Source organism: Pleurodeles waltl, chromosome 4_1 (assembly GCF_031143425.1).
Source record: "Pleurodeles waltl isolate 20211129_DDA chromosome 4_1, aPleWal1.hap1.20221129, whole genome shotgun sequence".
Lineage (NCBI taxonomy): Eukaryota > Metazoa > Chordata > Amphibia > Caudata > Salamandridae > Pleurodeles > Pleurodeles waltl.
Genome location: NC_090442.1, coordinates 919,747,353 through 919,761,189, shown reverse-complemented (window position 1 = coordinate 919,761,189; position 13,837 = coordinate 919,747,353).

Below are 13,837 nucleotides of genomic sequence, written 5' to 3'. Positions count from 1 at the left end.
ATGAACTTTGGCGCTAGACGCGTCTAACGCCAAAGTATAAATATGGAGTTCGTTTTGCGTCAAATTTGCGTCGAAAAAAACGACGCAAATTCGGCGCAAACGGAGTATAAATATGCCCCTTAATACCTTTAATATCTTACTGTAAATATTTTAATTTAAGTACATCTACAGAGGAAATAAGTAATTTACCCACTACAACAAAATGGGCGTCATCTGAAAAGTAACAGTGCTAGATGGAACGTCTATGTGTTTCTACCCAAATAGACCCCTGAGAGTCTATGCGTTTCTAACCAGATAGACTCGTTTGGAAATACAGTTCATAGCTATGTCTGTCAGTATCACATCGGAGTATTGTTCTTTGACCCGCTACGTGCGCTAGTTAGAATCCCATGCGCTAAAACCCAACAAGAATGATTTCAAATAAACAGAAAAGCTACTGCGCATCTTGCCGTTTTGTTGCAGAAACATGCTGACCGGATGCTGGCACTGGGAGGTGCACCAGTAACTGCTGAGTGCGAACAATGTATTCTAGTCCCGGTAAATGGAAGGTCATGTTCTGGCTGTCAGCAGATGCCTGGGGAGTGTGTTTATTTTGCAGGGAGATAACAAAGTCGTGAATTGTTGCATTTGCAATTATTGTGGGAGCTGACATAAAGCAACACTTCTGGCGTGTGCTTTAATTAGGGACTGCCTTAAAAAATATGTTTAATGTCCTAGGAAAACGGTTTCGTGTAGTCAAATTTCAATAGGGTAATGGAAATGGTAGCATTTTTATCAGAAGCATTTTCTGTGATCTAACTACTATCCACATTTGCAACATCTGAACATTACGTTTGTCGAACAAAATGTTCATGGCTGTGTCATAAATCAGTGCCGTAGAAATAAAGGGAGTGCTGTTGTTTGTGTGCAGAGATGTGAGTTGTCGGTTGCAGAACGCAACAGTGAGGAGCGCGAGGGGATTTCATATGAAAGCAGCTGTACATTGATTCTCCACGATTGGATGCAGAAGCAATGAGTTAGGAAATTAGATAAAAATACATTACTTGTTCTAACCTACTCAGACCCTGGCAACAATCCCAGAGAACAGTAATGTCCCGGTAATAAACTCATACACCACCTACATGCTAACAATGACATCGCAAACAGTATGCAACCATAGGCCCGCTAGCCACTGACCTGCCATAGAAATGCCACCCAGAGGAAATTCTGGTTGACTGCAAAAAGCACAAACATTTGGGTACATGCAGGCTTAAAACTGAAGAAAAAGGCGGCAGCGATCCTCTGTTCACTTCCCTTGTTGGCAAGCATTTATGCGCTTAAGTGCTCGGTTATCTTTCCACATTAACCGCCCTTCCCTGTAAAATGTCTTAGCAGTCACTGTAGGCTAGCAGGCTTTGAAAGTTATTAGGTATTTAAGAGACATATATCTCAAATCACAGCGAGCAGAAACTCTAATATCCTCCCGGCTTGGCGGATGGAGCTGGGGGAGGAGGGTTGGAGGAGTGGCGGGTTTAGTTTCAGTTGGTTTTCTTAGGAAAAACTTAAAACAAATGTGCACATGATGCATTTTCTGATCAAAAGACAGGTTTTATCTGCACTGTGTAAAAGCCTCTTTGTGGCTGTACAAGCACAACTCTTGCCACGAACAAACACAATTACCAAATGAAGGTCATTTTAAGTTGTAAAGTTGTGCCCGAATCAGAGGATCCTCGAGGACTTCCTGCCGTTGTTTGTTTGAACACAGTTGTGAGCTAGTAATCCAGTATACTCAAGTTGACAATAGTTGTGCTCTTTAACAGAGAAAAGTGCCTTCTTTGTTTCTCAGGGCCCCTTCTGCTGTGACTGTGTGACATGTCACTGCAGGGACACAAAAGGTGGTAGGTAGAATGATTTCAATAGTATGACCAGTGCCAATCTCTCCGGGTAGCATTTCAACCCATTGTGCTTTTGCCCGCCGTGCCACCTCAGATTAGACTCAGCCATATGCAAATCTCTTTTGCTCCTTCTTCAGTATCAACAGTGCAGCCCAAACTACCAGGTCTTCACTGATCCAGAAATCAAGCAACCCAAAACCAGTTTCGGCCTGATTCGGCCTCTTCAGTCCGATGTAGCTAGGTTCTAGTGTGCAAGGGTCCTAAATCTGGCATGCCCATGGCCACCTCAGAGGCAAGTAGTTCAATTGGCAGTCTTTGCACCACTTGTATTGCTTCATAGTGAGGTGCAAACAGTTGCACTATTTGTACAGTTTAGCACTTGGAACTTAAATTCTTCCCTTGCTTAAATACTGTGCTTTTGGGCAGGCATAGAGTGAGAGCCACTTGTCAAATATTGTACCACATTCTGTGTGTGGCTCTTGTTGTAATTTGATGATCCTAAAATCTGCAACCTGGAGTTGAAATACCTTAAGCACATTTTAGAAAAGCCATTATTACCTACTGTCATTATGAGGCAATCATGCATCTTTGCTTCTACACTTATGATTCAATGCAGGGATACACAATTCTTCTAATGCAGGTCTTGATAACATTTGTGATTTTTTCTGTTCTGTGCATTAGTATTAACGAAACAGATGCAGGCTCGCCTGTCATGCCGGCTGCTTACTTTGCCTCAAAGAGGCAGGCAGTGCAGGAAGACTGCTATTTCGATACCAATTACTTTCTACATTCATCTGGATTGATGTTATGAAATATTTCATCAACACAAACTCACACCCGAGGGTTTTAAATAATTTGGTTCTAGGCCTCCCACTGTATCCACTAATTCCCCAATCTCGAGTCGAAATGCAGGTGCATGGATACAGTACCAATTGGTTTGCAGCCTGACGTAAATGCTTACTGATCTGGCTTCATGTGTCATCGGCATGTTGCCAAAAATATTCCATCTGAAACTCAATAGATACTTACTCTCAAAAATGTGAAAAATAATATTCTCACATTTGATTACTTCCGAGCACTGAATAAGTACAAAAAAATCACTGAGAAATCTAGGCAAATACAACTCAAAAACAACCACTGGCAAAGTCGATAGGTTTGTTGTCAATGCTTGTTTTGTTTTGTCATGGTTAGTTTAAAACATTTTTTAGGGCTGCTGTCTCTTACCAATAAAAAAAAACAGTTGCCTAAAAGCAAAATATTTCTAGTCTCAAAAATGCACATTGTCATAGTAGTCCATTACACTGAAGGAAAATACTTTGCATGCAAATGTGCTCCTTAATTTGTAAAGAGCAGAATGCTGTCTGTCACAGTGAAGTCAGACAGTGGCTGAAGTGGGCTGACACAATTCTGTATGCTGTAGTGAGCAGGAGAAAGAGGTGAATGACACAACAGCAAACACATGAATAAAGTGGGCTGGCTGAAAGCCTCTATACATTATATATATATATATATATATATATTTATATATATATATATATATATATATATATATATATATATATATATATATATATATATATGTATATATATATATATATATATATACATATATATATATATATATAGCTGGCTGAAAGCCTCTATAAATTATATATATATATATATATATATATATATATATATATATATATATATTACTAAAATCAAAAGGTCTTGGCTAACACCAGAGCTAAAAGCAAATTGATTTAAAAGTGATGGTATGTTTACTTCTCATCCCAAAACTTGTCCAACTGGATGATGGGTAATCCACTATCCTCTGGTTCTCCGCTGGTGGACGATACCACCTGCTTTGGAGTCACTTCAAGAAAGCAGCTGTTATTCTTCTCCTGAAAAAGGTCTATTTCACCCTTAAGACCCTGTAAATTTCCATCTAACTTCTAGCATGTATGTGGCATAATTTTAATGGATCTCTTCGCAGCCTTCTACACAGGTGACCATGCTATGTTGGCTAATGTAGATTTTCCTAGTAATTTATGACGGAAAGTCTTAATTTTATTAAAGACACGGAGGCGAATATTATGCATTCTTTTCTTACTTTATTTTAAACAGCAACAGTCAAGAACTACAGCTCCCAGATGGACTAGCAACAGGCTAGCCAATGGGAGTTAAAAGGAATCAAACGTAGGACCAATAAGGGAACACCATGAACCATAGAGTCTACCCTTGACTGCAAGCAGCCCTCTTTTCTTGAGCCAGCAGATTAAACAGAGTCACGAAACAAAGGGTAAATAAGTCCTAAAATTGCCAAGGCGAGAGATACAGAGAAGAAGTCCTGAACGCGGGCAACCATCCCAGAAAATGACGGAGTAACATGGGGGTCGTGACGATCCCGCATAGATGAATCCTGAAGTCGTGTTCTGACAAGAGTAGAATTGGAGTAACTGGAATTATCCCGATGACGGAGGGAATGCAGGAGTCGCTGGGAGGGAAAGAAAAATACATGTTAGTAGAAATCAGCGGTGGGATAATATTCGCCTCCGTGTCTTTAATAAAATTAAGACTTTCCATCATAAATTACTAGGAAAATCTACATTTGAAGTCAAGACCGGAGGCTCTATTATGCAAGTTTAAAGCATGTCAATAACCAAGGAAGCTGCAGTTATAACAGATTTACAGTAAAAAGTCCTAAAAACAGTATCGTTAGACCAATCGGCCGACCTGAGAATGTCCTCCAAACTGGAACCCAGTGAGAAGGCCTGAGAAGCCATGGCTCCCCTAGCAGAATGGGCTCCGAAAGTGGAAACATCAATACCCGCTAGGGACATAACCCATTTAACCCAACAGGCCAAGGTGGCTGAAGAAACTGGTTTATGGGGCTTACGAAAGGAGATTAACAATTGATTGGAAGAGGACATTCTCAGGTTATAGGTTCTTTTTTCATACTCCTTTAAACAAAGATCCACACAGAGTTTTGGTTTGTCAGGGAAAAAGGGATAGAAAACAGAATGAAGAATGGTTTTAGTACGTTTTGGAAATATGAAATAGCACACCTGTAGGCATGAACTGGCAGGAAGACACGTCCAGAGACTTAACATCGGAAACTCGTTTTATGGAAATCAAGCACAACAGCATAGTGAGTTTGGCAGAAAGCATTTTCAGAGAAAGGACTGAATTGTCCAACCAATTAAGGAACAAATTCAACACTAAAGAAACATCCCAAGTATGGGAATACTTGGAGGATGGAGGTTTGGACAATTTGACTCCCTTTAAGAGTCGACAGATTAAAGGATGTTCCCCAACTGGTCTACTGTCGAAATAACAGTGGTGCATAGAAATGGCAGATCTAAAGAGGTTTATGGTTCGATAAGACTTACCTGCACTAGCTTGCGCGTCTAAAAAATGAATAATTAAATTTAGATCCGCTGAAAAGTGATCGACACACTTTCCCACACACCAGCCTGACCAAAGAGCCCATTCTGATCTGTAGGCTCGTCTTGTGCCAGGAGCCCAGGCATTGCAAATGAGTTCTGAAGCCTCTGCCGAAATAGGGAAGATATGTTGGGGCAACCGGAGATCTTCCAAGCTGAAAGGGTTAATGAATCGCTGAGGACTAGTTTGTGGGGAGATCCGAATGGGTCTAGAAGGAGATAGGGGAACACCGGGAGAAGAATGGGGAAGTCCATAGTTATTTCGAGGAGGGGAGGAAACCAGACCTGAGATTCCCAGAAGGGGACTTCAAGGACCAGAAATGCCTTTTGACTTCTGACCTGGGCGAGCACCCTGTTGATTAAGATGAAAGGAGGGAAGGCGTAATTGAGAGATTGAGACCAATCTTGGAGGAAAGCGTTGGTAGCGGTGGCCAAGGGATCGGGGTGCCAGCTGAAAAACAGTGGAAGTTGCGAGTTGAGCCGTGACGCAAAGAGATCGATGTGAAAGGGACCCTATTTGTCCACGAGCTGTTGGAAAACTGACGGATGCAGCTTCCAATCGCTTATATCCTTGAGATGACGGGAGTGCCAATCTGCTGTGGAATTCAAAGCGCTGGGGAGGTATTCGTCCAGAAGGGAGAATTTGTGGGACAGACAAAATTCCCAAAGGGTCTTGGCTCGAAGAGCCAGGGGTCTGGATCTGGTGCCCCCCAGATGGTTGATGTATCATACTGCAGATATGTTGTCAATGCGGAGAAGGATGGAGCACCAGGCCCTGTTTTTTGTAAAACGTTTGATTGCAAAGGAGCCTGCAAGAAGGTCTAAACAGTTTATATGCAATTTTGATTCCTCCATGGACCATATACCGCCAGTCGAGATCGAACCACAACGGGCACCCCAGCCCGTGAGATTTGCATCTGATTCTAACACAAGATTGGGCACAGAGGGGAAGATGGACCTGCCGTTCCAGGCCTCTAAATGGGATATCCACCACTGAATTTCCATCCAAGATTCGTCGTCTATCGAGTCTATTTGTAACCCAAGAAATTCTATTTGTTGGGAAGGTACGACAATCGATTTTTCTTGGTTTATAAGGAAACCTAGGCCGGTGAAGAGAGAAGTCATTGTTTGGAGGTGAGAGAGAAGGGTAGACGCATTCTGATGCATAATAAGAATGTCGACGAGAAAAATTATAAGTCTGATACCTAGGGACCTGAGATACGCAACAACGGGTTTCAACAGTTTCGTGAAAAACCAAGGTGCCGTTGAAAGGCCAAAAGGAAGAGAGGAAAACTGATACGTTTTTGACCTCCATTGGAACTGCAAGAATTTCCTGTGAGCAGGATGAATAGGGATGGTGAGGTAAGCGTCCTAGAGATCTACTCTGACAAGCCAGTCGTATTGAAGAAGAATATCCCTGAGATGGAGAATAGTTTCCATCTTGAATGTGTCGGTACACCACATATTGATTGAAAGATTTGAGATTGATAACCGGTCTGAGTTTTTTGTTCTATTTGTGAACGAGAAAAAGGGAACTGATGAAACCGGAGGAATCAAGAAGGCAAGGCTGGATCGCGTTTTTGTCCAAGAGCAATTGAATCTCTGAAGAAATGAGAGAGGTCATTGCAAGAGAAAATCTTGGAGGAGGGGGAAGATGGGACTGAAACGGAGGGGAGAAGAGTTTGATGTAATAACCTTGCACTGTGCTTAAAACCCACAGGTCTGATGAAATTGACATCCATTTTGGAAGGAAATAACGTAACCGTCTGCCTACGGGATGGCCAGAAATTAGGCTTACCTTTTGTATTGGCTGGTTTGACGTAACGTTGTCCACTGTTAGGGAAGCCTCTTGATCGTTGTGGATAGAACTGAGGCTTAAACTCCTGTGCGTAGTAATTGTAGGAATTGAAGGAGCCTCTTGCGCCCTGGTTTCAGTACGCACAGCCAGTAAAGCGGCTCCTGCTTCTACCGGCCTGTGCAAAAACACGCTGATTAAAAACCTTTTTTATGGATTGTTGGGCCTTATTTAAAGTTGAAAAGGTGGATATATAGCGGCTGAGATCTTTGATAAAAGTGTCTCCAAATAGCTTACCATCTACCTGGATGCCGGGATCCAAAGTGGCCATATTAGCCAGTTTGGGATCCATTTTCAACAGAAGACCCTTACGTATCTCGTGGATAATCGCTGAATTGGCGTTACCTAAGTGGCAGAAAGCTCTTTGGGTCCAACGAGAGAGGTCCGACGGATCAATTGGAGCATCCTCCAGTCTAGCTGCTTCCGCTAAATCAAAAATGCAAGCCAGGGGTTTGTCCTGGCAAGTCGTCCAGGCTTTATCGACCCCCTTGCGTGGGTCCTTGCCAAATTTTGTAAAAAAGGTAATGAGGGACTGATCGATAGTAGGAGTGGCGGTTATGTTGGATTCCAAGGAGGGCCTAGGGCATTCTGATTTCAATTTCACCCGTGTTTGTTTATCCAGAGGGAGACGCAGCCGGGATGAAATGTAATCTCCTACGTGGTCAGAGGGAAGCCACTCGGTAGAGTTAGGATGTTGTATCAGAGCGGGGTCAAAAATCGGGACGCCCTCTGAATCATCTATGTTGGACAAAGAATCACTCAGAGAAAGTTTAGGGCGTTTAGAGGGAGGCGAGGATGGAGGAAAGATGTCATCAGGATTGGCAGATTGGGACAAATCGTCCATATCCTCATAATTTTTTTTTGAAACAATAATCTTTTTTGGGGCATCAATATGTTTTGATTTAAATTTGCGTTTTAACTGCGAAGAAGAAAACTTCTTTGTAATATTCCCCTCCTTCACAGGAGGCCTGGGAGGAATCAAGTCCTCAGTCTGTTGTGAGGCAACCTCACTGTCTAATTGAGCGCCTTTAGCAGGTTTGACTGAAGCCTGCTTATGTTTTCTGCCTTCCCCCGCAGAATGGGCCAGAGAATTGGACACCATGGACTTTACTGTGTTTTCTATGTTTTTAGACATTTTCTCCGTGGATGCCTGTAAGGCATGTTTCACTGAGGATTGGATGAATATATTTAAATCCTGTTTGAAAACTTCCTCATCCTCATTAATATCCGGCATGACTGGGGAATTATCAGAATCCATTGAAGAAATATAAGCACTTATAAAAGTCAATAAGCGTGTAACAGAGTGCTATAAATTACTGAGAACAAAGATGTAAACTCTTTAACAAAATCCTGGGTTGGAAAGGGTTAAAGACTGAAATGTAGTTTCTCCGGTGAATAAACGCTCCCCGAGGGCGGAGCAGAAGCAGGAAGTGGAGCAGTAGCAAGCCGCGCCCTCAAATTTGTGCTTGGACCGCAGAGGAAACCATGCGGTGAACCTAGCAGCTGAGAGGAGCCGGCAATGAGGGGCGCCGCCTGCAGAGAAGAAGAGCAGACCTCCCGCGAAGTCAGACGCGCAAATAAAGGGTTGTGCACTGACAAGAAAGAACGCAGCAGACAGAATTCGAAACGTGCGGCGGTTACAGAAAAAGTAAGCGCGCGCGAGGTGACCTGAAAGGGAGGGAGGGGGTAAAAAAAAACACAAAGTGCTGCAAAAAGGAACAGTATTAAACCATCACCTTAAAACAATAAAGATTAAAACATCAAAGCAATGTACACATATATTCATTAACACAGAAAAGGAGAGACCATGAAAGAGTACTTATCTTGACTGCGAGCAGCAAGAAAAGAGGGCTGCTTGCAGTCAAGGGTAGACTCTATGGTTCATGGTGTTCCCTTGTTGGTCCTACGTTTGATTCCTTTTAACTCCCATTGGCTAGCCTGTTGCTAGTCCATCTGGGAGCTGTACTTCTTGACTGCTGCTGTTTAAAATAAAGTAAGAAAAGAATGCATAATAGAGCCTCCGGTCTTGACATAAAATTTTCTGTCAGCTATGACCACAGGGGTCACTGCAATGAAATGGTTCACTAAACTTTTAACTAACGATTCTCAGCAGAGAGCCTCACATTTGCAGGGCTCTTCCTTTAAATTGGCTCATTTTTGAGCTTACATTAAAAGTATGACAACTTTGATAAAGGTGATGGGCTTGAACCTTTCCCTTATGCAGAAGGGACCCAGAGTTTCACCAACGAGCAACTCACCTCATTGCTCGCCAAATCCCTCCTTCCCCCTCTGATGACCCCAACACAGCAGCGCGCAATCTCAACGCATGGATCACCGAATGCACTAACACTCTAGCTCCTCTCCGGCTGACATCAGCCAAACGCATACCAAAGAAGGCCAGCTGGTTCACCAGCAAACTCCAAGAATCAAAGTGTACCCGCAGACGTTTAGATAAAAAATGGAGGAACGGCCAATCCAGTGAAGACCTCGCTTCTTTCAGAGCTGTAACTGCCACCCACCAATGAAAAATCAAGAACACAAGGAAGGACGCACAACTCGAAGGAACTTTTCTCAGTCATCAACGAGTTCACAGATCCCCTCTCTACGAAACCACCAGCATCCCCCATCACAGGACCTCTGCGACAAACTCGCCTCCTTTTTCCACCACAAGATCCAGGACATCTACAACAGCTTCCTCCTGGAAAATCCTGGCTCAAGAACCTGCGACCGACCCACCCCCCCAGAACCCACCCAGACAATTCATGACTGGTCCACGCTCACCAAAGAGAAAACAGTCAATATCATGAACAGAACCCACTCCGGAGCCCCCTCTGACCCCTGCCCGCACCACAAATACATCAGAGCCAGCGCATCTATCTCTGCCAAGCTTCATAACACAATCAACTGCTCCATCAGCACGGGCACCTTCCCTGAGGACTGGAAATATGCCAAAATACACCCTCTCCTGAATAAATCTTCAGCCGACCCATCAAAATGAAAGAATTTCCGGCCCATCTTGCTGCTACCCTACCCCACCAAAGTTCTAGAGAAAGCAATCAACCCACAACTACGGAATTTCATCAAGGTCAACAACTCCCTGGACAGCTCCCAGTCCGGCTTCTGCTGCAATCACAGCACGGAGACAGCACTCCTGACAGCCACAATGACATCCAACTACTCCTAGACCGTGACCACACCACAGCACTCATACTCCTCGACCTCTCAGCAGCTTTCAACACAGTCTGCCACAGCACTCTGCACACCAGACTCCATGACGCAGGAATCTGCGGAAGAGTCCTGGAATGGATCCACTCCTTCCTCTCTGGAACAACAGAAATGGTCAGACTCCTGCCCTACTCCTCCAGACCCACAGGAGTCAACTGCGGAGTCCCCCAAGGATCCTCACTGAGTCCCACACTGTTCAACGTATACATGGCCCCTCTTGCTGCCATCATCAGAAGCCACGGTATAAACATCGTGTCATAGACCGATGACACACAACTCATCATTTCCCTCACAGAAGACCCGGACAGGGCCAAAAGGAACGTTCATGCAGGAATGGAAGCCACCGCCACCTGGATGAGAGAAAGCTGCCTCAAGCTCATCTCCGACAAGACGGAGCTCATCATCTTCGGAAACGCCACCTCAGCTTGGGACGACTCCTGGTGGCCCACATCCCTCAGCGCCCCCATCCTGCACCGATCGAGCACGCCCGCAACTTAGGAATCATCCTTGACTCCTCCCTATTCATGAACCCGTCAGGTAAACTCTGTCGCCTCCTCCTGCTGCCACACACTCTGCAAACCTCTGAAGATTGTCAGATGGATCCCAGCAGACTGTCTCAGGACAGTCACCAATGCCTTAGTCACGAGCAAGCTCAACAATGGTAACGCCCTCTACGCCGGCACCTCTACTAGGAACATCAAAAAATGTCAACTCATCCAGAACTCATCCGCTAGACTCGTTCTGGACCTCCCTTGCCAAGAACACATCTCCCAACACCTGAGGACCCTCCACTGGTTACCGATCGAGAAGCGAATCACCTTCAAGCTTCTCACCCACACGTACAAGGCCATACACATCGCAGGACCAGCCTACCTGAACCAACGCGTCTCCTTCCACACCCCCGCAGATCTCTCTGCTCTGCCAAGATGGCCCTGACCACCGTCCCTTGCATCCACTGGAGGATGATCTTTCACCTACACTGCAGCAAAGAACTAGAACAACCTCCCCCTGCACCTCAGACAAACCCCGTCACTCACCATCTTCAGGAAGAACCTCAAGGCTTGGCTCTTCAGATTAGGTCACTCCCCTCCCCCAAGTGTCATGAGACCCTCACGGGTGAGTAGCCACACTTTACAAATATTGATTGATTGATTGATTGAATTTCTTTGCCAGTTGGGGTTGGGTCTTCTCAGCCACCAGCATCAACTTTTGTAGCCATTTACTAACGAGATCAGCCTAACTATTCAAGTTTAATGACGCCTATATCAACTCAAATGTGTACCGTGTAGCACTGACATGCTATACTGGACAAGTGCCTCAGTTTGGCCAAGATGCTGTGGAATTTCGTTGTCTCTCAGGATAAAAGCCTTTCCATGCAAACACAAATCATTATCATTTCGGATTTTGTTTTTTCTAACTTTGGATCCAGGGCTGAACTTGCATTGTGCTAAGCTGACATGCACCTGGTTGCCTGTGGGCAACATTCAAAGCAGGATGGAAAGCTGTGACCCAACCACGCCCCAATGGCCCAATACTAGTCTTAACTTTCACAAGTGTAGGGCTGGTTTGCATATAGTGGCCAGGACTAATTGTGGTGTTCACTATCACCCTGTTTGGATTTATTGGCACATTTTCCCGTTATTACCTATGTCCGAATACTGTATGGTGGGTGAAATGATGATAAGTTTTTGTTTGGAGATCTGTAATTCAGTCTTACCTGTGTATATGATTCAACATTTTCAACAACTGAGGAATGACAGCATTTGGCCAGCTACTGGCATTGCACAGTATCAAATCATTGCCACAGTTCTTGCAAGGTCTTAATGGTTTGCAGTACATTAACACATACAATGTAAATCCATATGCATTGTAAGTTCATCTGTGTAGTGGGCCCTTCATTTCTTGCTCACCAGTTCCATTGTTACAGTCACACTCTCTTTTTGCACTGTGCCAAAGTAGGTTTGCTGGTGTTCTTGTGCTTTAGCTGAGTTTTCCTGCTAGATGTGCTTTTTAGGTCTAAGCTACAGTCTGTTGGCGAAAGACATCTTGATGACCATACCAAAAACCTACAGTGAGTTTAAAGCCTGGTCACTGGTTACCAGTAGTTGCCTTCATTAGCAGCCTCATTTGCTTGATTCCTATTTGATGATTGCCCTTGTGTTTGGTCATCCCCTTGAGTATAGCCTCTTTCCTATTCCTCTGGTTAGCTGACTTCATTTCATTTTTAGTCTTGGTTTCGACCACAAGAGTGGACATGAAAAAACAATAAAAGAATATGCAGTACATTATGTGCATAAAAATACATCAGGTAAAAAATACAAATGTAACACAAAAATAAAAACAAATGCTAAACTTATCTTATTAAAATTGGTTTGCACACAACCTGTAACCCCTGTGAGCCAGTTGTTTAGATAGGGAGCTAGTATCAAAGAGGTACATAATAAATAAGCTGTGCCATAGTGCAATTATCAATACATGAAAACAAATTACTCATAAAACCAACTTAAATATTCCTCTTTTTTAATGCACATTTTATTTTTATTTTTTTAAAGAAGCAAATGTTAATACAGTTTGAGGAAGACTCCATGGCTTGCAAATACTCCAAGGTGGCCTGGAAGGTTCATATGCCCTGGACCGTAATATTAGGGAACAGACACCTTTTACTAAATTCCTGATAAAATCTGCAGAAGAAGGCGAAGTGTAGTAAATTTTGTGAGGATATTTCATCACAAGGGCATGTTACAATTCTGGCCACCTCGTGCTGAACCAGTGCGAAGCTTAAATGCCACCTCACAAACCCCAGGTGGAAGCATGTGAGTAGCATTGTCTCCCATCAGGGATCACTCCAGCCCAGGTACGGTGCCATACTCAGAGTCGCATGCAAAGCAGCAGGATCCCTGACCATGGTCTAATGGAACTCATTCTCAGTTCTGAGGCTTTGCATGTTTACTTTGAACTGAGACTTTAGCTAGGCCAAGTCTTGCTTAGTCATCAATTCAGGTTGGTAAAAGAGTTGCAACTCTCCCAAATCACACAGCCCAGCCTTCACATGTTGTATTCAAAGGGTGGTTAACCCTCTATCGCACTTCAAACAATCTTGGACTGTCTTTCTATTAAAAGAGGCATGGGGGTTAGACCATATGGAGCACCACAACAGCAGTGGGGGCAGGTTAATGATATCCTCAACATGTTCCACCCCTAGTTCCTGATGTGTTATAAAAGTGGAACATGTGGGTGGGACCTCCAAAGGTCTCCTCAGTACTCCACTTTGAACCATCTGAAGTTGCTTGGGATTTGTATTGCCCTACACACCAGCGCTGTACAATGAAATGGGTAGACACTTTCACATATAGATCTCCATAAGGGGGGACAAAGGCTTCATCCCAATACTTTGTCCCAATTAAAAAATACACTCAGTGGCTCCAGTAAAATTCTGCCTCACAGTGGAAGAGCAG